Here is a 26,586-nt window from a genome sequence, read left to right on the forward strand (position 1 = left end):
AGACTTGCCCTCTTTAGATTCCTGGCCACTCACCTATCCACCTGGATGAACTTCACTTAAGAGAATTTGGAAATGCCCTGAGGACAGAGTTGTTTAGTAAATCATTTTGTGTGGAGGATCAGAAGAGAAAGTCTGAACCTGGCATCAAAGGGAAGGGAAGAGGAGAGGAGGGGAGGGGAGGAGAGAGGGGGGTAGAGCAAGGGAGGGGAGAGGAGAGGAGAGATATCTTTGGGCTGGGTCATGCTCCTAATTGCTGTTTTCAGTTCTGACTCCCTACCTCCTCTTGTAACTCTGAGCAGTGGCCTCAGACTCACACAGTGTATCCCACACACCCTTGAGATGAGGGAGGGGTGGAGGGAAGATGCTGAGTAAGCCCTGGTTGGTTTATGATGATTGATGAGCCCTTCTGGATTACTCTCAGCCACTGTATGGGCCCTAACTTCCTCAATTTTCACTTAATTAGCTTATTAGCTTCTCCTTTTTTTTTTTTTCCAGATTCTCCCAGAGAAAGACTCTAAGAAATGTTTTTCCAGCTCCCACCCTTTAGGAAGGCTGGAGGAGGAGGCTGTGGTGGGAGAGGCTCTAGCTCCTCCCCCTTCCTCCTCCCAGGTCTCAAGGTCATCTAGAGCTGTCTTGGCTTTATCCTACCTGGGATGTGGTCCTCGGGCTCCCAGATGTCATAAACTATATCCCATATCATGATTTTCATTTTATAAGCCCACTTGAACTTCTTCCTCACTCCCGGCTCTCCTTAATCTCTCTCTGATTCTCTAATCTTTCCACGTTCATAGCGTGGGAACCAGCTGGTTTCTGATTACTTTCCCAAAGGGCCCTGCCTTTCCTCTCCTGCTTCAGCTCCCCACAGCCAAGCACCCATCCCTCAAGACATCTCCCAGTCTGCCCCTCCTCACAGTCAGCCCTGGTGTACTTTGCTTCCTTCCTGGTGAATGGAGGGAATGGCTCTTGCTTTTTGCTTTAAAAACCTCCTGGATAATCCACCCTGAATATTTATCTTGTCTTTCTAACCAGACAGCAGACTTCTCAAGGGCATCTATTTCTTCTCTTTTGTTTCTCTCCACAATGTGGGGAAATATTTTTCTTTTGGTTTGTTTTCTGAGCAATTGACTCTCTCTCTCTCTCTCTCTCAATCTATCTCCCTCTTTCTCTCCCTTTTTTAACCTACCAGACCATTTTCGTGAGGCAGAGAACCAGACTGCGTGCCCTTTCAGTTTCCTCCAGAAAGTGCCACCTCTTACTAGGCACATGGCTGCTGGTCTGGGAGACCTTTCCTGTGATTTGGTTCCACATTCATGGACTAGCCAATCAGAGTTTTCCGCCTTGCTTTCCTAGAGTTGGGATGAAGGTAGACTGATTCTCCTTTCAAGGGAGTGCTTAGATCATAGGCTTTGAAAACAGGCAGTGGGGGAATTGCTAGTTATCTCACTTAAAAAAATGAATTTCATAATCACCATAAGCCTCAGCTTTCTCAGCCAGGAAATTGAGAAGCCAAGGATTGGGCATGACAATTCATGCCTATAATCCCAGCTACTAGGGAGACAGAGATCAGGAGGATTGTGTTTCAAGGCCAGCCCAGGCCCCCCAAAGTTAATGAGACCCCATCACAAACAATAAATCTAGCATGGAGACATGTTCCTAGGATCAAGAGGCAGAGACAAGAGGACTCAGTCAGAGGACCACCCTGAGTGTAAAACTGAAGACCCAATCCCCCAAATAGCTAAAGCATAAAACTTTTAAACAGTGCTAGGGGCTGTGACTCAAGTGGTAGAACTCAGTGCTAGGCCCTGAGTTCTAATCACAGTATTGTAAAGTATGTATATCACATTGTTTGGGGGAGAAGGAGTTGATGAAATAATGCTGCATTACATGGGCCAGCAGACAGAGTGGACACTCAAATCTGTCAGCTATCCAAAGGGCACAGAAAGGGCTTTCTGCATTTGGGAATATCTAAGATGTCCCCAGTTTCTAGGTTCTCTGTAATCCTGCTAGCTGCTGCTTGACAGTCTTTTCCTCCATCTTTTGGAGGACATGATCAAAAGTGCAAATGAGAGTGGGAAGAGAAACGCTCTTCTTTCTCTAAAGCCCCCCCCTCCCACTCCAAGAACTACCTATTCCTTATTCTCACCAATAGAATCTAAAACCTCTAGGAAGCAGTGACATCTCCCCTTGCATTCCTTGGGACAGAGGTCCTAAGGAGACCTCACGTTCAGGACCACCCCTGAGCTCACCACTTTGAGGTGCCCTGCCCTCTATGAAGTCTATCTGAAACTGGTGGACTCCTGTTTAATTGAAAGCCTCCAATAAAGACAGAACAAAGAGCTTTCTCTTTCTAATGCAATGCTCTAAATACAAATACTTCAGTGGATGTGGATGTGGGTCCTCTTATCTTCCTTCATACTTTGTTTTGCCATCTGAAGCAAACTCCTCCTGGGAGACCTTGAGGCCTTGGTAAAGAGGCCTCTCTGCAATCGTACATTATGCATTTGTGTGAAGGGACTCCTTCGTGTATTGGTAAGTGCCTTTAAAGCAGATTTTTATAAATATTTCAGGCAGGATATTCTATTAGGTTTCATCTTTTAGAAACTTCTGCTATCTGGATGGCCAGTTTTTCAAGGATTACTACTTCCTTTTAGTTGAAATCACCATCTCAGAGAAGTAACTCTGCCTCCAAAGTACCTTTGAAACAGCAGTGTTTGACTCAGGAGCCCACATTAAATTTCTCCAAGTTCTAATGATGGAAAAAGAAAAATCTTGAGAACAAAATGGCCCTAGGGAAGTCCTATTTTCCTCTGGTTTGTATGGAGAGGAGATGTTAATCTGGAAGATATGGAAAGCTGTACACAGGAAGGAACTTTTCACAGCTATTTCACTCCAAGGAGTGAGGAAATGAGCTTATCAGAATACAAGTCTTTATCAGAGAAAGGATCTTCCACCAGCTGGAGGGACTGACCTTCTAGCTGTAGAACTTTCCTGAAGGGGCAGGAAGCCTCAAGGGCATGCAGTGTAAAAACAGGACTTGACATTTACAGATTTGCTTTCACTTCCCTGAGGCGTTAGTTCCTGGGTTGGTGTGGGTATGGATCAAATTTACGGGGCTGATAAGGATTTAAGGACAAATCAGTGGAGTGTTCAGGACCAGATTATGCCAATTGCCTCAGCTTTCTCCATTTTTGTGTTCTACTGAGATTAGAATTCAGAATGCCCTCCAAAAACCCAAAAGTGTAATTGAATGCTTAGTCTTTTGTCACTGGTGGTAGGCAGCGGAACCTTTAAGAGGCGGAGCCTGCAGGGAGGGTTTAGGTTACTGGGGGTGTGTTCATGGAGGGTACTTGGGATGCCGGTTTTACCTCTCTTGTTCTGGCTTCCCAGCTGGTGAGAGGAGAGTAACCTGAGGAACTGCTATGGAGTGGATTGAAACCTTTAACACAGTGACAAAAAGAAAAGCATTTTTATTAAGGTGAATTATATAGGGAGTAAGGGATGGAGAAAAAGAGCAATAGAGGAAGTTAAGCTGATCAAAGTACAGTATATGAGTGTGTCCTTTGAATAATTAAAATACACTTTAAAAAAATGAATGACAGAGCAGGGTGCCAGTGGCTCACCTGTAATCTTAGTTACTCAGGAGGCTGAGATCTGAGGATTGTGGTTTGAAGCTAGCCCAGTGAGATTGTCTGTGAAATTCTGATCTATCTCAATTAACCACCAAAAAGCTGGATGTGGAGTGGTAGCTCAAGAAGTAGAGTGGTAGACTTGAGCTAAAAGGCTCAGGGACAGTGGGTAGGCCCTGCGTTGAGAGGTCCTATTTAGGGTATTAGTGGGAGGGAGGTGAATATGGTCAAGGTACTGTTTGAAAATAGAACAATGAAACTTGCTGAAACAGTTGTTTGACTCTTTTGGTGCTGGTACCAAGGCTTGAACTCAGTGCCCAGGCTCTGAATTCAAGCTTGCTTGTATTAGCTTTTTCCATTCAAGGCTAGTACTCCCACCATTTGAGTCACAGCTTCATTTCTGGCTTTTTGGTTGTTAAGATAAGAGTCTCACAGAGTTTCCTGCCCTGGCTGGGTTCAAGCTGAGATCCTCAGATCTCCATCTTCTGAAAAGCTAAGGATGATAAGCCTGAGCCACCAGAACCCAGCTTTCATTTTAAGAAGGGAAAGGAGATGAAGGGTGAGAGGGGAAGGGTTTGATCAATGTATACTGCGTGCATGCATGAAAATGTCACCACGGAGACCCCTTGTACCACTAACATATAAATTACAAATCTTTGCAAAAGCTGATTTACCTCAGATACTTGTTACAATAATAGAACGCCATGGACATACCTCAGCCTAGCTTGTCAGGCAGAAAAGGCTTTTTAAGAGTACCATGGAGGCACGTTATTTTTTCTCATCTGCTCTTGATCCTCGCCCTATCTACCTCCTTTGCCTATCCTCCAGGCTCAGCTCATGAAATGAAATCACATTAATGGAAAAGCCACATTTATACCCCTTTCTCCCTCATCCCACACTGAGCGTTGGCTTTATCTCCTGAGTACAGCACTGCTTCTTTGAACTATACGTTCCTCCAAGGTGGGAACTTACCTCACTAAGGGTATGTTCTTAGTAGAGAAGACTTAACAGTCAGTGATGGTTGAGTAAGGAACAGAACAACTGAGCCCAGAAAACAACACCAAGTAGTTATTGAACCATACAACAGGAATCACACCCCTATAGCCCTGGCTGAGAAACAGACCAGTGGCATGTGGCAGTCCCTGTTCCCCTTCTTTGGAAGATCTCTATTGTCTGTTTGTCTTTTAAACCAAATCAGAGAAGGACACTGAGAAGATACTTTTGGGGGTGAATCGATAGAAATGTTAGCAGCCCAGTTGCTATTGACGTGTTTTTGTTTGGGGAGGGGGATTGTCTGGGTGATGTGTTACACCTTCAATATATTTCTTTGACAAAGTAGTCTTGTTTCTAATGTATTTGTGTCCAGTCAATTCCATGGGGCAAAAGATCTTGTCGAGATAAAATCCTTGAGTCTGTGAATTCTTCCATCTGGCCTATGGGTGCTGTCCCTAGCTCCTGCCCTCCATTCAGTGGTCTCTGCCTTGAGGCAGTTGGAAACAATAGCTTGGCTGGGTGATACTCCCCATAATCTGATTTTTCCCAGCCAGCATCTTCACAATAAGCATGAGTGTCTCCTTTGTCTACTGGAGAATGCTTCACAGGAGGTACTGGGAGAGGAGGGAACAGGATTAGAGTTGGCTTCCATCTTATCTGCTGTACCATCGCAGGCCTCTGCCTCTGCTGTATGTACTCCCCCCTGACTATATCTAAGGATACAGAGTTCTGCTTTTTCACCCTGAAAGGTTTCAAGTCATTGGATTCTTAATCTCTTCAGATCTGAGACAGACAGACAGAAAAGCTCCTCTCCTGGCAAAGCCATCCTTTTCTTCCCATCTCTGTTTTCAGATGAGCTACCTTTGGTTTGAGCTTATCTCGTTCCTGTATAACCTGCCTGGGGCTGCAAGAAATAAAAGGGATGCCAACTTTCTGACTCTCATCCAGTGTTTCTTTTCCTTTGCATTCTATAGACACTGGGAACACAGGACTGATGTAGTGGGACTTGGCTGGGAACTGTTTGACTATGTGTTTTATCACCATAAGATAAGACTCAACAGCTTCTCTACTAGGTATGTTGGGGTCCTCCCAGGCCTTAATCCCTTTCACACAGCCTAATCGAACAGTCCCTCTTCCTTTCCCTTTCTCTCCTTCCTCTCTCCTTCTCTTTCTCCCTCTCCTCTCCCTGACTTTCCCTGCCCCTTTCCTTCTCTGTCTCACCTCCTCTTGTTTCATTTCATCTCTCCTATTCTTCCTCCTTTCTCTCCTCACCTCTCCTCTCCTCCACCAAGTCCTTTTACTTTTATTTTGCTATTCAGATAGAGTTTTGAGCTAACTTTCCCCAGGCAGGCCTCCAACCCCAATCCTCCTTCTGCTGACTCCTGAGTATCTAGGATTGCAGATGTATGCTACCACAATAGCTTATAAGTTCTGTCGCTTGTAATACTTGTAGTATGAATTTTGTATCATTTGAATGATTTTTTTTTTGCATCAGAGCAACACCTGTCCATGTGGAAGAGGAGAGATTCCTTGAACAACATTAATTTTGTCAGTGATAAGGAGGGAGAATAAAGAGAATAAATGATGAAAAAACTCAGCAGTCTTCTGCACCATTTTCCTTGTCATTTATATGTTCACCAGGTGCTTAGTGAGCATCTGCTGTGTTCCAGGTATAAGGGAGGCAGGAAATGCAAAAAAGCAGTTTCCCCTGTGGAGAATCTCACAGACTGCTGGGGAAGCAGACATCACATTGACACCTGTGTGATAATGGCTTAAAGGAGGCACAAAGGTAGTTCAGAGACATGGCAGCTGACTCCCCCTAGGAGGTGAGTCCTCCCCCTTCCCCCCCCCAGTGTGCACTGCATAAGGGTTTGTTCACTCCTTACTTCTGATGTCTTCAAGAATGCCTGCTAGAATTCCATTGTGTAAGTACACCACATTTTCTTGATCCATTCATCTACTGAGGGGCATCTGGGTTGGTTCCATATCTTAGCTATGGTAAATAATGCTGCAATAAACATAGTTGTGCTGGTAGCTTTAGTATGGTCTTGTTTGTGATCACTTGGATAAACGCCCAAAAGTGGGATTGCTGGGTCATAGGGGAGCTCTATGTGGAGTCTTTTGAGGAACCTCCATATTGCTTTCCAAAGTGGTTGAACAAGTTTATACTCTCACCAACAATGCAGTAGGGTTCCCTTCTGTCCACATCCCCTCCAGCATTTGTTGTTATTAGATTTCTTGATTTTAGCCATTCTAACTGGGGTAAGGTGGAGTCTCAGTGTTGTTTTGATTTGTATTTCTTTTATGGCCAGACAGGTTGAGCATTTCTTCATGTGTCTATTGGCCATTCTTATTTCCTCTTCAGTGAAGTTTCTCTTTGAGTCTTTAGCCCACCTGTTTATCAGGCAGTTGTTTCTTTGAGGATTTCTTTGGGGACTTTAGTTTTCTGAGTTCTAAGTATATTTTAGATATGAGATCCTAGTCTGTTGTGCCTCCATCAGAAAGAATGATATTGCCCCATTTGTTAGGAAATGGAAATGGGAAGACTTGGAAAAATTATCTTAAGTGAAGTAAGCCAGACTCAAAGAAACATAGGTCCCTGGTTTCCCTTATTTGCAATAACTAGTATAATGTCTAAAACAAGCAGAAAAGGTCAAAAGCTATGTACATATGACTATATAAGATGATGTTAAGTGAAATGAACCCCCAGTGGTTTTTTTTCTTTCTTGCTATTGTTTTTAATGCATTTAAAATGTACTTTTTTTGTTTCTCTTGTATGTTCTTCCATGGTATAACCCCTTTTTTTCACTGTATTTGATGTTGGTGCCATGCATCTTGTATATACATTTTTCTAACTTGGGGAGGGGAAGGGAAATAACAAAATGCTAAAATAAGGATACAGGTTGAGCCATTGTACCAATGAGAGGTACAAGACACTATGTTGAAACTAATTTTACAACTTGGGGGGTGGAAGGAGGAGTTGGGGAGGTGGGAAAAAAGGGATGGTAGAGGAAAAACAAAGGAGGAAGTAACAATGCTCCATAGGAAATGTACTCTTACCTTACTCATGAAACTGTAACCCCTCTGTACAGTATTTTTACAATAAAACATGTATAGAAAAGATAATAAAAGATGTAAAATAAAAATGAAAAAAACAGAATGCCTGCTAGCCACATAGCCCACACTCAGTGTGGATGAATGACACTACTTGAATCACTTGCGTGATTCGCCTACTTGAGGTGAGAATTAGCTTAGTGGACAAGGTCTGATAAAGTCACACAATCTCCCTACAGTGGGCACAGAACACAATGACATCTTGGAAATGTCTTAGGAATGGGAAAGAGTAGCTGTTATTTCTTCATGGCACCATGAATAATCCTCCTTCCTCAGCCTTCTGTGTACTGAGATTACAAGCACCTGCTACCATATCTCACTCTTAACACTATTAAATAAATAGCATTAGAAGACAGATTCTGTGTTGCTTGTACCTTCACCTCCACAATCATCATATAGCTTCTCCCCTAACAAAGGGTGAAGAGGAAATAACACACGCATGTCCACCACATACACATGCATACACACACATCACATGCATTCAGAACAAGGTCTAAGTATGAAGCATAAATTGCTTCATTCAGGGGAAGCTACAGTTATCTCTCAAGGCTGATTTTAAACAACTTAAATGCTAGTATGTTATATATCAAGAACTCCTGTACCTGGCTGCACATCCTAGTTACCACAGGGAGTTACTAAGAATGCAGATGACTGCTCTTCCTCTGGAACCCACAAAATCAGAATGCCAAGAAGTGGGGTTCGGGAAGCAGTATTTTCAACACCTTCTCAAATGATGCTAATCTAGCTGGGGTGGCATCCTTCAAGGACCTGCTTAATTTTCATAAAGTTCAATTTCTATTTATATAACATCCCTAATTTTCCAGCCAGTTTTGTAATTATTGTGTAGACTAATACAATACAATTTTTACCAGAAATTTTGAGTCTGTCTGACCTTAGCCTCAAAAGGACCCAAACAAGTGTGTCAAGGACACTGTAAGCATTACAATCCCACAGTAAGAAATTCAACAGGATGGACTGGGTAACTCTGACTTAACACTGGGATCCTTGCCTACGGAGGGACAGGGGCCCTCAGTACTGAATTAAGTATAAATCAGGAGACTGTGGATTTTGAATTGGGGGGAGGGAGGCTCTTAAGATACCTGTCTTTTCTATCATTCAGTCTACCCCTCTTTGTGAAGTTTCCAGAATTTGTACCTTTCTACTCTTGTTTAAATGTCTTCTAATGCAGATGCTGGAAACTTAGCCCCAGTGCAAAGGAGCAGAGATAGAATCCTGAAGGAGTGATGAGGCTCCATAAGAGCCGTGTTCACAGATGGGAGTATGTCATTATGGAGGGAGTGGGTTCAGTGGTGTTGGGAGTGAGTTCCATATGTAGCAGTGAACTTGGCTCCTATCCCTGGATCATGTGTTTAAGTGCTCTCTTTGCCCTTCTGCCTTCTCCTATGGGATGATGCAGGAAGATGGTCCTCTCCAAAAACAAAGGAGGGGGTAACAATGCCCAACAAGAAATGGTCTCATTACCTTACTGATGTAACTGTAACCTCTCTGTATAGCATCTTTACAAGAAAATAATTTTTTAAAAAAAGATAGTTCTGTCCAGAAGCTAGCTCCTTGATTTTGGATTGTCCAGATTCCCAAACCCTGAGAAATAAATATTACAAGTTACTTGGCCTGTTGTATTCTATTATAACTAAGGTACCTCATTTGAGTCTCAGTGGAGGTCTGGGACTTGAGCTAGTAAGAGTGGTTATCTTTGGGACTGGGAAGGTGGCTCAGTGGTAGAGCGTTTGTCTTGCATGCATGAGGCCCTGGGTTCGATTCCTCAGCACCACATAAGCAAAAAGAAAAAAGCCAGAAGTGGCCCTGTGGCTGAAGTGGTAGAGTGCTAGCTTGAGCTGAAGAGCTGAAGGACAGCGCCCAGGCCCAGAGTTGAGGCCCCATGACCCGACCCCCCCCCAAAAAAAAGAGTGGTTATCTCTTAGGATAGTGCCTATGTTGATCAAAGCAGAGCAGTACCAAGATTAGAGCTAACTCTTCTCCCTGGCCCTCTACCCCATTTCTACTTTCTGTTGGTTCTTCTGATTTCTTCCATATATATTATTAATGTGCTTACATGTCTGGTTTTTGATTTCTCAACTTTTGTCACATTTTCTTTCTTCCTTGTCCTCTTGCTTTTGTTCATGAATATAATAGTGTGCTTAAAATTTTATGCCCTGATAGATCCATGTAAGAGTATTTGATTACCACTTATATAATATGATTGATTATTTATTGTTTTTCTTCTATTGTTAAAGGAATTAAACCAAACACAATAGTATTTGATTCCTTTTGATATATAGAGTTCCATATGGACCAACCTAATTCAGCAAGCTCCTGTTTTATCTCTCCCCATTGCTCTATCACTTTTTAATCCCTAAGTTCTTATACTTCTGCCTATCTTCCTGGACACAATAGCTTCATTAATTGCTTTTAATTTCTAGAGATATGGTTATTTTCAGTCTTTATCTGTTTCAGAACAATGCTCAGACAAGTATGTATTTGCAGCTATTTTGCATTTGCATTTTCCTTGGGAAACATTAATTTTCTGTGGGAATATGTTATATAAGCCACTCAAAGTAGTCTGTTTTCACAGCTCATGGTTTTCTCTGGAACCATAAAGTCAGGTTACTTTGTGCAGATAATCTCTGCATGGGAGAATTGCTTCTAGCCCATCTTTCTCTGTGTCTCTGAGTCTACCAGATAGTCTTCTACCACCAGAACAATTTCCTCTTAGAGCCCTTGTTAATTATGTCAAATTAGATGCATATTTTGCATTTCCACCTGCACTCCTTACTTTCCACAAGCTACTTTCTCTATTGTGTCCTGAGGTGTGCCTCTACTGAGTTCTCTCATGTCTCTGCTTTCTTTTTCTTTTCTTTTTTTTCAGTTGTGGGGCTTGAACTCAGGGCCTGGCACTGTCCTTGAGAAGCTTTGTGCTCAAGGCTAGTGCTCTACCACTTGAGTCATAGCACCACTTCTGGCTTTTGAGTGGTTAATTGGAGATAAGAGTCTCACTTTTCTGCCCGGGTTGGCTTCGAACTGCAGTTCTCAAATCTCAGCCTCCTGAGTAGCTAAAAATACAGGCGTAAGCTGCAGGCATGAGCTACTGGTGTCGGGCTGTTTTATTTTTCTTAACTTCTGCTTTCTGCTATTTAAAGTGCTTTGACCAGACTAGACACACATATTTCAGAATATCTATTCTCTGCCATGCAGTGTGGGAACAGTGTTAAGATCATGGATTGCACTGGCCTACTCTCATTTTGCTATTTCTACCACCTTATGCAAATTATTTAATTTGTGTGGAGGTGGGAAGGGTTTCCTGTGGCTTGAATTCAGAGTTTGAGTCTCTGAGCAAGTTTTGCTCAAGACTAGCCCACTACCACCTGAGCCACAGCATAACTTCTGGTATTTTGGTGGTTAATTGGGGGGTAAGAGTCTCACAAATTTTCTTACCTGGACTGGCTTTGAGCTGTGATTCTTAGATCTCTGTCTCCTGAGTAGTTAGGATTACAAATATGAGCCACCAGTGCCCAGCAAAAGTTATTGAATTTTATGTAAATACACCAGGAAGAATAGATAGGTTAGTTATATCCACCAAGGAGAGCAGGGTAAAATTTAGTAAATGTGTGTACATTTCAGAACATCTTAGAACAGAGCTTAAAACAATAAGCATCTACTGTTGTGATTGCTTTTCTCACCATAGTATAATTTGCTAGATTTAAAATATTCTTGGAGGAAGAAGAAAATGCTGAGTTAGGTAACTTTTTATACTACTTCCCTTTTATTCTCTTCCCTCCCCCCGCCCAATGTCTATGAATCCTTGGCTGGCCATTCACATTGAGAATGAAGCCCTCAATTGATTAATATAGATGGTTTGAGTAAGTTTCCTCCGCCATTTCTAGCCCCTGTCTCATGAGATATTGTGGGCTTCCCTTTGGGGTATATTGTACACTGTGGAAGTGTAGGCTCAAACCATTTCTCTCAGAAATTTGAATCCATCCTCTGACCAATGCCAAAACAAGGAAAGCCCTATTCTAGGGCATCATCTTCCACCCTGGGAACTCCAGGCCCTTCTAGGTAGATTGGCTTGATTTCTTTGGAGAGTATTTCCTGTGCTCTACCATTCAACCTGGAGATAAAGATACAGAGGCTGGTGGGGGTAGAGAAGGCCAACAGTGCAGCCATTCACAGGTGGTCTGTCAATCAGCCCTCTCAAGTGGGGCTAATGGCAGTGTTGTATTGATGTTGGTGGGAGGGAATGCAGTCTGGAAGCTGATTGGGGAGTGGTTCATACAGAAGTCTCTCAAAGTCAGCAAGTGCAGGAAACACAAATGGGTGGGACAAATGTTTGTTCAGAGTTTGGCCCTAAAGAAAGAAGAAAATGCCATGGCTGAAGAGTGGATGTTGGAGGCAACCTAAGAGGCAAGACTGGGAAAGGGAAGGCAGGCCGTCAGGTCAGAGCATTGACAACTGGAAAGAAGTTAAAAGCAGTGTGTTTGGTGTCTTAAATTTTTTTTTTTAGTTTTTAAATTTATGAGGAACTTCCTGTCTCTAATACAGGGAAGAATCAGAGGCAAATCTAAGTGCTGGCACATCAGCTTATCTTTAAGATAAGATGGCCAGGCTATCTTTCTATCCCACTGGAGAACTACTGAGTTCCAGAAGGTTCTCTCTATGAGTCAGTTGAATGGGGGAGATGGTTAAGATGGTTAAGGTTCCAAACACAACACCATCTAACCTTCTGTTTAGGTCCTTAGGTAACTGAGAAGACAACAGAATGAAATAACAATTGGGTCCCCAGAGCATGGTTTAGATTCTACCTATTTGGAAATTCTCATAGCGTGTTATAAACAAAGCTCTCTTCCTCTGTGAGGCAAAATCTGAGCAGTGTGTATTATTGTTGAATTGTTCAAAGCCAGGCTGGTTCCACTAATGCAATTGGACCAGAAAGATTAGCCCATCATCTGTTTTGTTCATTGCTGGCATTTGTAAGAAGGTAAAATATAATAAAGCCCGAAAGACATTTGAGATCTGAAAATCAGTCATTCATTCTCCTGGTGAGTCTTTTGTCTCTTTCCCAGTGAATCAGTTATGTACAGACAGAGAGTGGCCGTGGCCATCCCCCTCCCTGCCCCTCTCCAACACTTAAATTCCATAAATACATACATTTATATGACATGAACTGCTGGAGTCAGATGCCTTCTCTTTCTCCCTCATATTCTTTTTTACTACGTGTAGTGTAAGTTGCTTTGGTAACAGATCAGATATTATAATCTCATAGGCTTGGAAAGTGCTGCTTTTTATTTTCTTTCTTGAAATTTCTAAAACATATAAGTATTTAGAAGACTGAGAAGTTCTGTAACATAGGCATTTATTTGTTCAAGGAGGTGTTTGCCAAATGTGGTGGATATCCATCTATCTATCTATCTATCTATCTATCTATCTATCTATCTATCTATCTATCTATCTATCTATCTATCTATCATATAAGTAGAAGTATATACTTATCATATCTATCACATCATTATACTATCATATAAGTATATAGCACATATAAGTATATGTGCTACAATGTATATTTTAAATATAAACATATTATACATAATACATAGTATACATCATATCCATATAATCTCTAGTATCCAATAGCTTGCCCAAGGGGAATGCTTTAATCCTCAAGCTGTGATTACCTACTTGGGTGGTGCTGAAGATCACAGCTGGCTAGTTTCTGAGGGCAAAGAGTTCTGGGCTCTTTGTCTATTTCTAAGAGGTACATTCTTTTTTGGGGGGTGGGGGGGAGTCCATCATGGAGCTTGAACTCTGGGCTTGGGCGCGTCCCTCAGCTTTTCAGCTCAAGGCTAGAGCTTTACCACTTGAGCCACTGTGCCACTTCTGTTTTTTTGAGTGGTTTATTGGAGATAAAAGTTGCATAAACATTCCTGCCCCAGCTGGCTTTGAACTTTGATCCTCAGATCTCAGCCTCCTGAGTAGCTAGGATTATAGTCGTGAGCTACCAGAGTCTGGAAAGAGGTATATTCTGATGTTCCTAAAGACAGCTTGTTCTGGAATGCTCAATTTCTCAAAAATTCAGCCTGATGAGTATTTATCATGCCCTCATGAAGCCTTAATTGAAATCCTTCCTAGACCATCTCCTTCAATAGTTTCAGTGCTTGTGGGAATTGAAGTCTCTCCCTGTTCTTAGCAGAATCTTATGGCAAATTACTTAAAAATAATTTGACACTTTGAAAATCTCACTTTCTAAAATATAACAAAAGATGCAAACAACACTTACACAATTCCCATCTTCACACTTGCACAGCTTATAATTTGTACTTCTCTTACAGCCCTTAACACATTTATGGTGTATTCTTGCTATTAGAGAGTACATTTCTTTTTCTATCTGATGTTAAATTACTTTGGAGCTGGAATTATGTCTTTTACATCTTTACCCTTCAAATGAAACATCACATTGTGTTTTATATGGCAGGAGTTTAATAGATAATAAAGAAATGTTTTCTTAATAGTTAATGTTTTTATGGAAAAGACGTGAAGTTTTTGTGGATGTCTTTTTAACTTACGGCAAAACTGAGGCAGACTAGAAAGACTAGGTCATATTTTTCCACCAAGATGAATTAATTATGGTAGAGATAAGATAGAAACCAAAGTTCATGGGCTCAGAATGAAAGGGCTGAAAAGAAGGCTTATGAAGCCATCTCCCGATCTCAAGTGTTTTCCTTGTGTTAACTGCAGGTTGTAGGAAAGCGATTCCCTGAAGGATAAAGGCGATATGTGAAGCTGACTAGTCAGCTGCAAGGCCCAAGGAACAGTGAGACATGGAGGCTGGTTCCAGCTCTGTCCTAGGTATAAGTGCCATTGACATGAAAATGGAAAAGACCTGGTCTTAACTTCAAGGAGCTCTCAGCCTATGGTGGTTGCTGTACATAGTATGATGAATGGTACAATAGAATCTCATGCTAAGGGCTCTAGAAACACAGGGCTTAAGGATGCCATTGGGGCTACAAAGAAAAAGTAACTTCTGAGATGGGCTTTGAAGGACCGAGAGACATTGACAAAGCACATAAGGCAAAGCAAGAAGTTGTGTACAGGTAATGAGACTTAAAACAGCCTACCAACTTGATGGGTTGGAAAGTATGTTAGCTGACTAAAGTGTTGTCCAGAGAAGAGTTTAGAAAGGTGGACTGAGGTCAAAGTTCAATAACTAAACAAAAGATTTTATGTGATGTTTTAAATCCGGGTAACTATTGGAGACTTTAAGAGTAGGACTTTATGAGTATGGTAAACCTCTGTTCCTCAAAGGCAGAAAGTGAAGCGTTTGAATTGCACTTTATTTCCTGACAGCTGTTGCAGCGCAGTAAAGAGTAGATGCCCAATCGATATTCATGAATTATTTCAGGGCCAGTTTGGGTATCTGGAAACAGAGCTTGGAGACCAGATTCTGTTTGTACAGGAGCTTCCTCCAAGACTAGCAGTAGCTCTGTTTTCCTTGGTAAGTAGTCCTGTGTCTAGATTGCCCAGAAGCTGCTTAGCTACCACAATTTCCTCACTGGAGATGCCCACTGCATCTTCTGACCCCCGCGGGTTCTCTGTAGTGCCTACCAAAGGGTGGCTATGACAGGCACAGCCTGTCTCTTCCCTATTCTGATTCTAGCTCCTCTCCTTTGCCTCTTGCACTCCACAGGCAGCCCAAAGCCACTGACCTTTAGCAAGCTGAGCAAATTATTTTCTGTTAATGAGCTTAATTACCTAGCTCTCTATTTAAGATGCACTTAAAATTTCTGTTGTAAGGGCCTTTGGAAACCCTTTGTTACACAAGCAGGTAATCACGGCAGAAAGGTAGAACAGCTCAAGTCACCCAAGCCAGCAGCTGCTACCATGCGGTGAGGAGACTGGTGCTCACCTACTCCTCATAACTGGGCTTTTACTGGGTATCCACAAGTATGCAAGATTAATAAAGTGTCCTTTTGTACAGATAAGAAAACATATGAGATAGCCAGGTATCAGTGGTTCATGCCTGGAAGCCTAGCTACTTGGAAAGCTGAGATCTGAAGATTGCAGTTCAAAGCCAGCCTGGGCAGAAAAGTCCCTGTGAGACTCTTCTCTCCAATTAACCACTCAAAAACTGGAAGTGGGCTGTGGCTCAAGTGGTAGAGCATTAGTCTTGAACACAAAGAAGCTTAGGGACATTACCCAAGCCCTGAGTTCAAACCCTACAACAGACAAAAAAAAGAGAGAGAAATATATAAGAAATAATTTCATGGTCTTGTGAGGTTGAGACACTTTGGTGTCTTTCAGTCAGAAAGTTCCTGGTCATACAAAGGCCCCTTGAAAAAGTCCTACACTGTGGGAAACATGAAAATCTCTCCAGTTCCTTCTAGAATCTACATTTTATTACCATAAAAGCTGACTAATTGGGAAAGATGCTGGCCATTGGGAAGTATTGTTATGAGAACACAGGTTGGATGTCTAAGAAAGTTCCTAATGCCTTCTTTCACCATGAGATTAGGAGAATATAGAGTCTGTCCATTAATCGCTTTGGTCACATTGATGGCTGATGAAACCAAGTAAATAAATATTTACTTTAAACATGGATATTTCCTGTCGAGTAAAATCTGAGAACATAGAAATATCAATCTGGTAAGAATCGGGGCAATCTAGGTAAACATCATGAATCATTAAAGGTTGAGTTAAGCACAGAAGACCAAGTTACTAGAAGTTCTATTCAGTCTATCTGAAGAGAGGTATTTCCTGGGCTAGCTGAGGGTATTTTCATATTCAGGTTCCATATTTACTAAAGCTGCCATTATCTGTGATCAAATTCTTGGTTAGATAGTCAGAATGATAGTTGGGGAAATAAATATCTATGGCTATCATCCTAAACCTTCTGTGGGAAACCAAAATGCATGAAAATAAAGAGCTAATTAATTTCTTATAATGAGTGTTGAGAGATGTAGCTTTGTATTAGAAGGGTTCATTTCTGTCTGTCTCTCTCATTTGTTTTTCCTTGCTCTTATGTTTTTCCTTTCTCTTCTTTTTCTTCTATGTCTTTTTTTTCTCTCTTATTCCACCTGTCCACATTCATTTAGAAATCTTTATAAATTCCTAGAAGAGTTGAGAAATGCAAATGCTTGAGAAGTGTCATACTGCAAGGAAAGGAAGTAAATTTATGTTTTAGGAAAAAAGTTGGTCTCATATGCAGTAGTTCTAAGAATTACAGGGGGAGGAGGATCTAATTTTCTCCTATGTTGCTCAGGTAAAAACAAAGTGGGCAGAAATGAGGAGAGCATGTGCTCAGTCATGTAAATTCCCACCTTCCTTTCACTATGCAGAACAATCTGTGTAGTCAAATGCTACCAAGGAGCTGATTCCAGGAAGGGAGCCAAATCCAGTCAATTAAGAGAAGCCAGAGCGTGTTCGAGAACCAACAACATCATCTATCAGTAGAATTGAAGCTCTCAACAGAGCATAGCCTCGAGGCTCATCACAAATTTTTCTTGACGTTGAAAAAATTGGCTTAAGGGAGTTTTGTTTTTAAGTTCCAAAGGCTTTTGATTAGAATTCTAATGCATATCTTACAGCTTGATTACAGTTAGAAAGAAGGAGGCAGTAACTCAAATAAAGTCATGTTTTTGATTGTCCTGCATAGCAATAAAGAATAAAAATGTCAGGAAACTCGTTATAGGTACAGAAGACTCGGAGATGGGGTCATAGAGATGCGACTGCTCTGCTAGACCTGTGTGTGCACAGGGAGGCGAGGAAAGGCAACAGGTACTGAAAGTCAAGCATAGTCAAGCATTGTAGACAAATATTAAAATTCAGCTCGGCTTCCTGCACTTTTTCTTTTGCCATGTTGCTTAATGTGGCCTTTCCATACTAAGAGCAACCACGTATCATAGCATCTCAAAATCACACACACAATGCACGCCCAGGAGAAGAGTTCCCATCAAGCTGGGAGAGTTAGTACAGTTTCTAGGTTCATGTTGGGAGCATCTCTTGGAATTCTGTCTTGGAATTCTGTCTTTGTCTGTCTGTCTGTCTCCCCCTTCCCCCCCACAACACACACCTACACTGAGGGTTCAAAGGCTTGTGCCTTTCCTGTAAAGACCTAGTGTAAGTGATTTAGTAGCTTTCCTTAGCTTACTGTCTGATATAAAAACCTTCTCACTCTCATGCCCTAATCCCCTGCTTCTAGGTTTCAGGTGGGTCTTGGGTCTACATAAAACCAGGGCAGGAAGAGGCAGCTCCATGTGGTCTCTTCTAATCCACCAGGAGTCCATGTGAAAGTTTAGACCAAGACCTGCCATTGAAAGCAAAGCGGTGGAACCAGCTCACATGCTGGGTATGATGATTGTCTTATTTCTTTTTATCTCCTCTTCCTCCTCCACTTCCTCCTCCTCCTCCTCTTCCTCTTCCCCCTCCTCTTCTTTCTTTGCTGGCTCTAGGGCTTGAACTCAGGGCCTGGGTATTGGCCCTGAGCTTCTTTTACTTAAGGCTGGTTCTCTACCACTTGAGCCACTCTGCCACTTCCTGCTATTTCCCAAACCTTCGCTAACAAACCCACCCCATGCTCAAGCTTCTCTAAACATTAATTTCTGCTGTTTTCTTTTTTTTTGGTCCCGTCATGGGGCCTGAACTCTGGGCCTGGGCGCTGTCCCTCAGGCTCTTCAGCTCAAGGCTAGTGCCCTACCACTTGAGCCACAGCACCACTTCTGGCTTTTTTCTTTTTGCTTATGTAGTGCTGAGGAATCGAACCCAGGGCCTCATGCATGCAAGGCAAGCGCTCTACCACTGAACCAACTTCCCAGCCCCATTTCTGCTGTTTTCTAGAGTTGGAATGCCCTACCCATCTTCCCATTCCACTATTGGTCCCAGGATTGCAATGTTACAGTACAAGTCCCAAGACCACAGTTACTGGAGATTTGGTTCCTGGCCTCTTCTCCTCTCTACTCCAACTCTCAGTCTTATCTCTCTGCTCTGAAGTACTGTAGCCTCTGTTTACCCAAAGTTGGGGATAGAGATGACTAGATCCTGTCTCCAATGTGTTTGTTTCAAGTTAGTCAATCTTAGACTCTAGGTTTCTCCAAGGGACTGAGCTCAGATGCATCCTTTCTGTCCCCCCGCCCCCCCACCCCCTGCTACCCCTGAGCCCAGCACACAGAAATCAGCAGCAGCATGGCTGATGTCACCTGACTGGAAAATTCCATGGCTATCATCTCATTTTTCCAATTAGTAAGATCCAGAATGAACAGAGATACTATCTGTGTAATAGACAACTCTGCATGAGACCTCTTAGGGGCCCAGAGAGGCTATGGGAGTGTCTGTCCTGCCTATCAGAGGTAGTGGACACAAATGATGAGATCTAGGGCACATTTAGACTCTGCCAGGGCTGAGACTGAGTCCTCTGAACAACTCTTCAATTCCCAGCCCGCCAGGATGCTTGCTCAGCTTTGTAAGAGGGTTCTGTCTCTGTGTCTAGAGTAGACTATTGAAGTATTAAAGCTGCAAATGAATAAAATCCAGACTTAGTTTGGTTATGGACACCTGGCTCCTGAAGTTACTATAACAAAGCATCATAGATGGGGTGGCTTCAATGACAGAAGTTTATTGTCTCTCAGTGCTGAAGGCCAGAGACCGAGATCAAGGTGTCTGCAAGGATGGTTTTGTCTGAGGCTTCTTTTCTTACCTTTCTGTGGCTGAATCTTCCCAGATCTTCCTGCTCTCTGGGCATGTCCTGACCATTAGAATACCAGTTATATCCATTTAAAGCCCATCCTGAGGGTGCCATTTTACCTTAATTTCCTCTTTAAAGACCTCTATCTCCAAGTATAGTCATGTTCTGAAGTACTGAGAGTTAGGACTCCAAGGTGTGAATATGGAGCATATAATTCAGCCTATAACAGTACCTTTGGACAAGCCTAGATTTTACTCTACCGAGTTATATTCAAATCATTCAAGAAGACCTATTAAGTACCTTTATGCTGCACTGAGGCCCTGTGTAGATGACGGTGATGATGAGGATACAGCAGTGAATTAAACAGACACAAATCCACATCTCCAGGGTCTGGATATTCTGGTTGCAGAAGACAGAGAGTAAGTGGAATCAATAAGAAAATAGATACAAGATGCTGAATAATCAGAAAGGTGTTGGAGGAAACGGAAAGAGGGTTGGGAGAAAAGGGGCATTATGCCTCCTACCCCTACATCTAGGCAGGACTGAGTGAATGACCCTGAGAGGGAGGGGATTACATTGAGGAGTGACAACCGGGTGCAGGGGGAAACATAAAACCAGAAACTGTTCCTTTGTTGAGTTTCTTAACTCTGCTTTCTTTGTCCACTGCACAGATCTGCTCTTTTTCTCCCCACCCTGCTCATTTGTCTCATCAATACAAGCAAAAGATCACAATAGGCTCTGTGAGTCAGGCCAGGTCTGGCTTGTAGCCAATGAAGGATATAGGTGAAGAGACAGTCCAAGGTGCTCATCTGTGACCTGAGAGATGACAGCACAGTCATCCTCGTGGATGGAAACCTGACAGTTCTATTGATCTTGTCACTAACAAGTCCTCACATTGATGGGTCACACTGACTGATGGCTGATTATATGTCACATACATTGTGGCTGGTCTTTTTCTTCTAACAGTAAAAAGGATACAATTTTTTTTTCTTATTCGTGGTGGTATTGAACTCAGTACTTCCTGATTGCTAGGAAGGTCTCCACTGTTTGAGCCATGACTCCAACCCATTTTGCTCTGCTTCATTTTGCTCTCTCTTCCCACATTAGTTCAGGACCCTGATCTTCTTACTTATGCTTCTTAACATAGCTGGGAGGATGGGCATGAGTCACTCTACTCATTGTTTTGTTTTGCTGTTGAAATGGGCTTTCATGGACTTTTTCTTTCAGACTGGCTGTGAAGTGCAATCTGCTTGATCTCAGTCTCCTGAATAGCTGGGAAGAGAGATGTAAGCCATCAGGCCTAGTAAGAGTGTCATTCTTACACATCCAAACAAAACCAAGGCTCAGAGAAATTATGTGACTTTCTCTAAGTCAACTCACTGGATCAGAGTCCTAGGTACCCTTAGCATCATGTATAGCTGTCTAAAAGAGTATATGTCACTGTTATAGCTGGAGGCACAAGTTGGTTTTCTAGGGTTCAGTTCAAGCCTCCAGCTTAGCATCTTACCAGAGGACTAATACATTTTATTTCCCATAAACGACTGCCAACACATTAAAACATGCAAAATTCTGCAACATAAAATTTCCCCACAATTGTAACTCATTACTTCAATACAAGGAGTGAACTCTTGCAGTCTGTCCACAGCGATGAGGAAAACACTGGGCACAAGCCCAACAACACATTCTTTGACAGCAGTGTGAGATATTTTACAACAGTTTCCAGGAAGTTTTCACTGGCTGTCCCAATTACAATTAAGTCGTCTTGAAGCATCTGTTGCAGGGAGCGTTAGCATGTACACCCTCCTGGCACTCTCTTGACAACAAGCAGAAAAGAAGCACAAGGGAAGCCCTTCTTCAAAGTGTTTGCTTTCTCAAAAGCAGCTACAGTTTGAATGTGTCCCCCTCTACCATCCCCACAAAAAGCATGTGTTGGAAACTTGGTCCCTGGTGCAGCAGTGTTTGGCAGTGCCTGGTGGGAGGCATTGAGGTCACCAGGGCTCATGCAAATGGATGAATGATGATTATAAAAGGACCCAGAGATACAAATTGAATCTGTTGCTCTCTTTCCTCTCTCTTTGCCCTTCTGCTACGGGATGGTATAACAAGAAGGCCTCTATTAGGTAAAGGTTCTTGATCTTAGATTTTTACAGGCCTCCAAAACCAAATACATTCTAGCCAGAACATTTCTGTCCAATATGATCACCCAGTCTAGAATATTCAGTTATAGCGACATAAAATGGGTGAAGACAAAGATATTCTATTCTCTCTTGAGGGACACTTGATCAAGAAGCTGGGCATCTGGACTTCCTTTTGCCTTCCCTTCGTGGGCACTACTTCAACATCCTCATCTCCCTCCTATTTTGTCTCAAAACAGATAATTGTTTTCTTCTTGTTTGGGTGGGGGAGCTTTTTCCTACCAAGGGCCATTTGGATGTTTATAACATCACTCACAGGACATACAGAACTTTCAATATGTGCAGAAAAGATGCAGGCAGTCGACAGAAACCAAAGAGAAGCATGCAAATCTGCCTGTCATAAACTAAGTGATTTTGAGGACCTTATATAGCCAGGCGTTTCCACCGTGTGATGACCAAAGTTTAGGTTAAAAACCCAACATTGGTGGATAACTGGGAACATGAACATATTTGATTTCTATATCTAAAGGGCTCTGGGTTGTATTCTTTGTCTATTTTTCTACTTTGTGGGGATCTTTACCTTGTTTGTTTTTCTAAAAATTCTTTAAATTCTTAACAGCAATCCCTTGTTTATTGAATGTGACAAATATCTAGTCCTATTTAGCAAGTATTAGAGGAGCCAGCCTGAGATTAACCACTACCCACAAAATCTACACTTGTGTAATTGATGGTTAACTGTAACTGGGTCTAGTATTTTGAACACCACTTTAACCTGCAGGTCAGGAGACTCTGCATGCCAATACAATGGATCCTCTGTACCGGTGGGCTCTGCATTTGGAGATTCAACCAATCACAGATCATGTGTGTGTATGTGTGTGTGTGTACACATATATCAGACACATAATAACTGTATGTATTCATATAAATATGCATATATATGTATGTGTGTCTATGCATGTACATATATGTATAAATAAAACTCTGCTTCTATACTGAACACACAGATTTTTCTTGTCATTATTTTCTAAACAATATAGTACAACAGTTATGCACATAGAATACACATCACAGTTGGAGTTCTAAGTAACCTAGATATGACTTAGAGCATGTGGAGGAGGTACACATTCACCAACGTTGTACACCAAGGACTTAAGTCTCTCCCGATTTTAGGATTGGGGGAGCAGGTGGGAAGAGGAGGAAGACCTGGAACCAATTTCCCATACATCTTGAGCCATAACTGCACTAACTAGGGACAGTGACTTCTGAGTTGAGACAAGAAAAAGTTACATATGCACATGCTAGCAAAAGTAAGGGAGAGCTCACATTCAATATCAGTTACAAAAGACACTGAGAAGTAAAGCAAAACAAGACTATGGAAGGATTCCAATAAGTTTCAGATAAAAAGGTAAGGAATAGTTGCAGTGTGACCAGCACCTGGTAAGTGGGTCTGTGAAGGACCTGGCTGCCGAGAAGCCACAGGAATGATTTATTGACAGACTAGGGAGGTACTGCCAACAATGCTGAAGTAATTCTTTGTCACAGTGTGTTTACAAAAAGAAACAGAGAGGACCAGGGCAGAAAAGCACATGGATTTCTAGAGGACAAAGACATCAAAACAGATTTTCTAGTCCCTTATGTCTTTAAGCATTCTGTTAAAACTACAATTCAGTTGGTATTTAGAATAACAAAATCCAAACCGAACAAAAACAAAACAAAACGATGAAAACAAACCACTGGTGATTTTCAGCAAAGAAAGTTGTAGGGAGGAGGAGGAAAAGAAGGGGGCGAATGGAAGTGTGGCAATGAGATCTGTAATTGTTTTCAGACTGCAGGGGCTAAAGTGCTATCAAAGTCCTGAGCCTGACCTTCAGGGAACACGTGCAGCAGACTCTGAGCTTGGAGACAAAGGGAAGAAAGTCACCAGGGAGAAGGAGCTAATGGTGTGGCTGTATGCAAAGTAGGAGCCAGTGTGGCCATCCCAGGAGCCAAGAGGAGGGAAATGGGAAAATAAGGTGGTAGGAAATGAAATACTGGGCAGAAATAAGGAACAGGAAGGGAAAGAGTGAAGATAAATCCCTATAAAGAAATCTTCAGCCTGGGACAAGAGTATTAGAAGAGTCTTGGGACTTTCTATTTGTGAACAATGTACTGTTTGTATGAAACAGCCCAAGCCCCAGGTTAAGCTATTAATAAAATCAGTCATCATTTATGTGTCCTTTCTAAGTGTCAAACACAGCCCGGGGTACATTAAGTAGCCATCTCACTGAGCTCTCTGTGGTGGAAATAAGAATAACAAATAGCAAACACAAGCTAGTATGGATGGTCTTTGCTCTGCATCAGGTCCATTCTACAAACTCGACATAGCTCATATAACTTATGCCATGGCCTCTTCGCTGTTCCGTGCCTCAGTTTCTTCATCTATAAATTGGGATGTAAGAGGAAGAGATGTGGTGGAGCTGTCAAACATCGGCAGGCAGCACAAATGCTTCATCCTTGGCTTTGTTAGGAAAAAGCAGGACTTCCTTCCTAAATCAAGAAACAACTTGTGGGGGAAAATGGAGGATGAGGTGAAAGAAAGAATGATGGCAACTAAGAGTCCTGCAGGTGTGTCGATCCTCTCTCCTCATTCTTGTCCTTTCCCACAACAATCCAATCTCTGTGGTCATAAACTAAGTTAACTCAGGGTTCATAAAGTTACAAGGCTGGCACAAAGAAAAGAAAAAAAAAACCCTGAGTAACAGAAAGAACTGGAACCTGGGTTTCTTTCTGGTTCCTCAAAACAGGTTTTTGGTGTTTGTTTTGTTTTGCACTGTTTTGAACTTAGAGCCATGCACCTGCTTGGCTTGCTCTGCTGGCGTTCTACACTTGAGCCACACCTCCAACCCAACATTTTCCTGGTTCTTTTGGAGATGGAGTCTCTGATATTTGTCCTAGGCTGGCTTCAAACTGTAATCTTCTGGATCTCAGCCTCTTGAATAGCTGAGATTACAAGAGTAAGCCATCATTACCAGCTATGACAGGATTTTTCCCCCTTTGGCAGACCATGTTGAACCATAGTGCATAGAGAGCGTACACTCTAAATCATTGGGCAAAGGTCAGTACAGAGTATGAGGAGATCAGCAAATATGCCAGGGAGTGTGAGGGAGAGGTAAAAGACAACTTAGGTTTCCACAGTAATAAACAACTCCAGTGCCAGAGCTCCTGGAACTTGTCGTGTTCTCACATTGATCCTCTGGCTCCCCAGGGAAACGGGGAAAGGTCAGTGTGATGGTAGACATTTCCAGAAGGGAGCAGGACAGTCTTCATCCCATCCACCATCCACATTCTAAGTCTGAGTGCTTAACATCTTGAAACATTTCCCTTCTATAGCTCAAAACAAGTGTTAGTAACTTTAACTCACTCCCATGGTCTGCTAGGGTCAGTGCATCCATCTACTTAGATCTCCTTACATGCTGGTACATTGTACCTGGCTTTCCAAATACGGCATAGTTTATTGTGTTCTGATGCCAAAACAAAAAGCTTTCTGGGCTTCAGCTGGCCAAGATGCTCCTATTTGCCATGATTTTGCTCTATTAAACATCTATGGGGAGGAAAGGCTTCCTGAAAAATCAGTAGTTTCCCAGAATTCTCAAACCAAAAGAGATGTTTGGCATTCATACCTTCCAGGCTCCAGGCAATGACTCCCTGTACGGAGCAGACTGAGCTCCACAGTATAGCAGGACCCCATCTATCCAAAATCAATAACTGGGATTATGTGCCACATTTAGACCTAATGATTTCTCTCCTCTCACCGTTGTCTTAAAGTCTTCACTGCTTGCTGCAGAAGTGTGGGGAGCAGACACCTCCTTCTTGCCCAGGTAATAATGCAAGCAACTACTGACTTCTCAGAGAGCAAAAGTCCTCAACACATTTGCATAGTTTTTAACTCAGCTCTTCCACGTCTGGAAATACACCCGAAGGAAATAATCAGGTCATTGCATGAAGATGAATGAACATGAACCTTCAGTAACATAACCTTAATAATGATAAACAATTGAAAATAACCTACCAGGAGCAATTAACTAAATCCTGATAGAGTCAACAGTGGGAAATGCATGGAAAATAATAGATGTATAATGCATGTAAAGTCTTGTGTAAAGTACATGACATTTATATACACTTGCATGGCAAGAAATCTATAATGTAGTATGAGAAAAGCAAGTTACAAGAGAGTATCTGGAGTACAATAGTGTGTTTATACCTGTGTGTTTAAAAAAATTTGTGACAATAAACAGAAAGGGGTCACCTTGTCTTTTGAAGGTGGAAGAGTGAGAGATAGTTTTTTTCCTTCTTAATCTTCTGGTTTTAAAAATAGTGAATGGGAAAATTTCCCCTAAAATATCAAATATATTTAAGCCAGGCTCTGGTGGCTCATGCTTGTAATTCTAGCTACTCAGGTTGCTGAGATCTGAAGATTGCAACTCAAAGCCTGCTTGAGGAGAAAAGTCCATGAGACTCATGTCCAATCAACTATCAAGAGCCAGAAGTGGAGCCATGACTCAAGTTGTAGATCGCCAGCCTTGAGCAAGAAAGCTAAGTGATGGCACAAATGCCCTGAGTTCAAGTCCAAGCACTAGCACACATACATACATACATACACACACACACACACACACACACACACACACACACACACACACATCTTTTGTTTAGAATTGCTCATGTTTCTTTTCTTAAGTAAAAGTGCTACTATATTTTTACCCATTGACCTATCTCAAAGTGGGAGAAAAAGAGAGGCCAACATTTTCTCCATTTATCAACTTTGTTTCATGCAGTGAATCCAAGTGTGGATTTGAAGATGAAAATGTACAGAAGGATTTAGTGTGTGTGTGTGTGTGTGTGTGTGTGTGTGTGTGTGTGTGTGAGGCTAAGATAGGAAGGGCTAACTCCTTTACCATGTTGATTACTGTCAATGTCGGTTGTCTGATGGATGTTCCTACTCTAAATATTTAGACGAGGACCTTCTTCAAAGCAGGCCATAACTTACCTT

This window comes from Dipodomys ordii, unplaced genomic scaffold, assembly GCF_000151885.1.
Source record: "Dipodomys ordii isolate 6190 unplaced genomic scaffold, Dord_2.0 Scaffold26, whole genome shotgun sequence".
NCBI lineage: Eukaryota > Metazoa > Chordata > Mammalia > Rodentia > Heteromyidae > Dipodomys > Dipodomys ordii.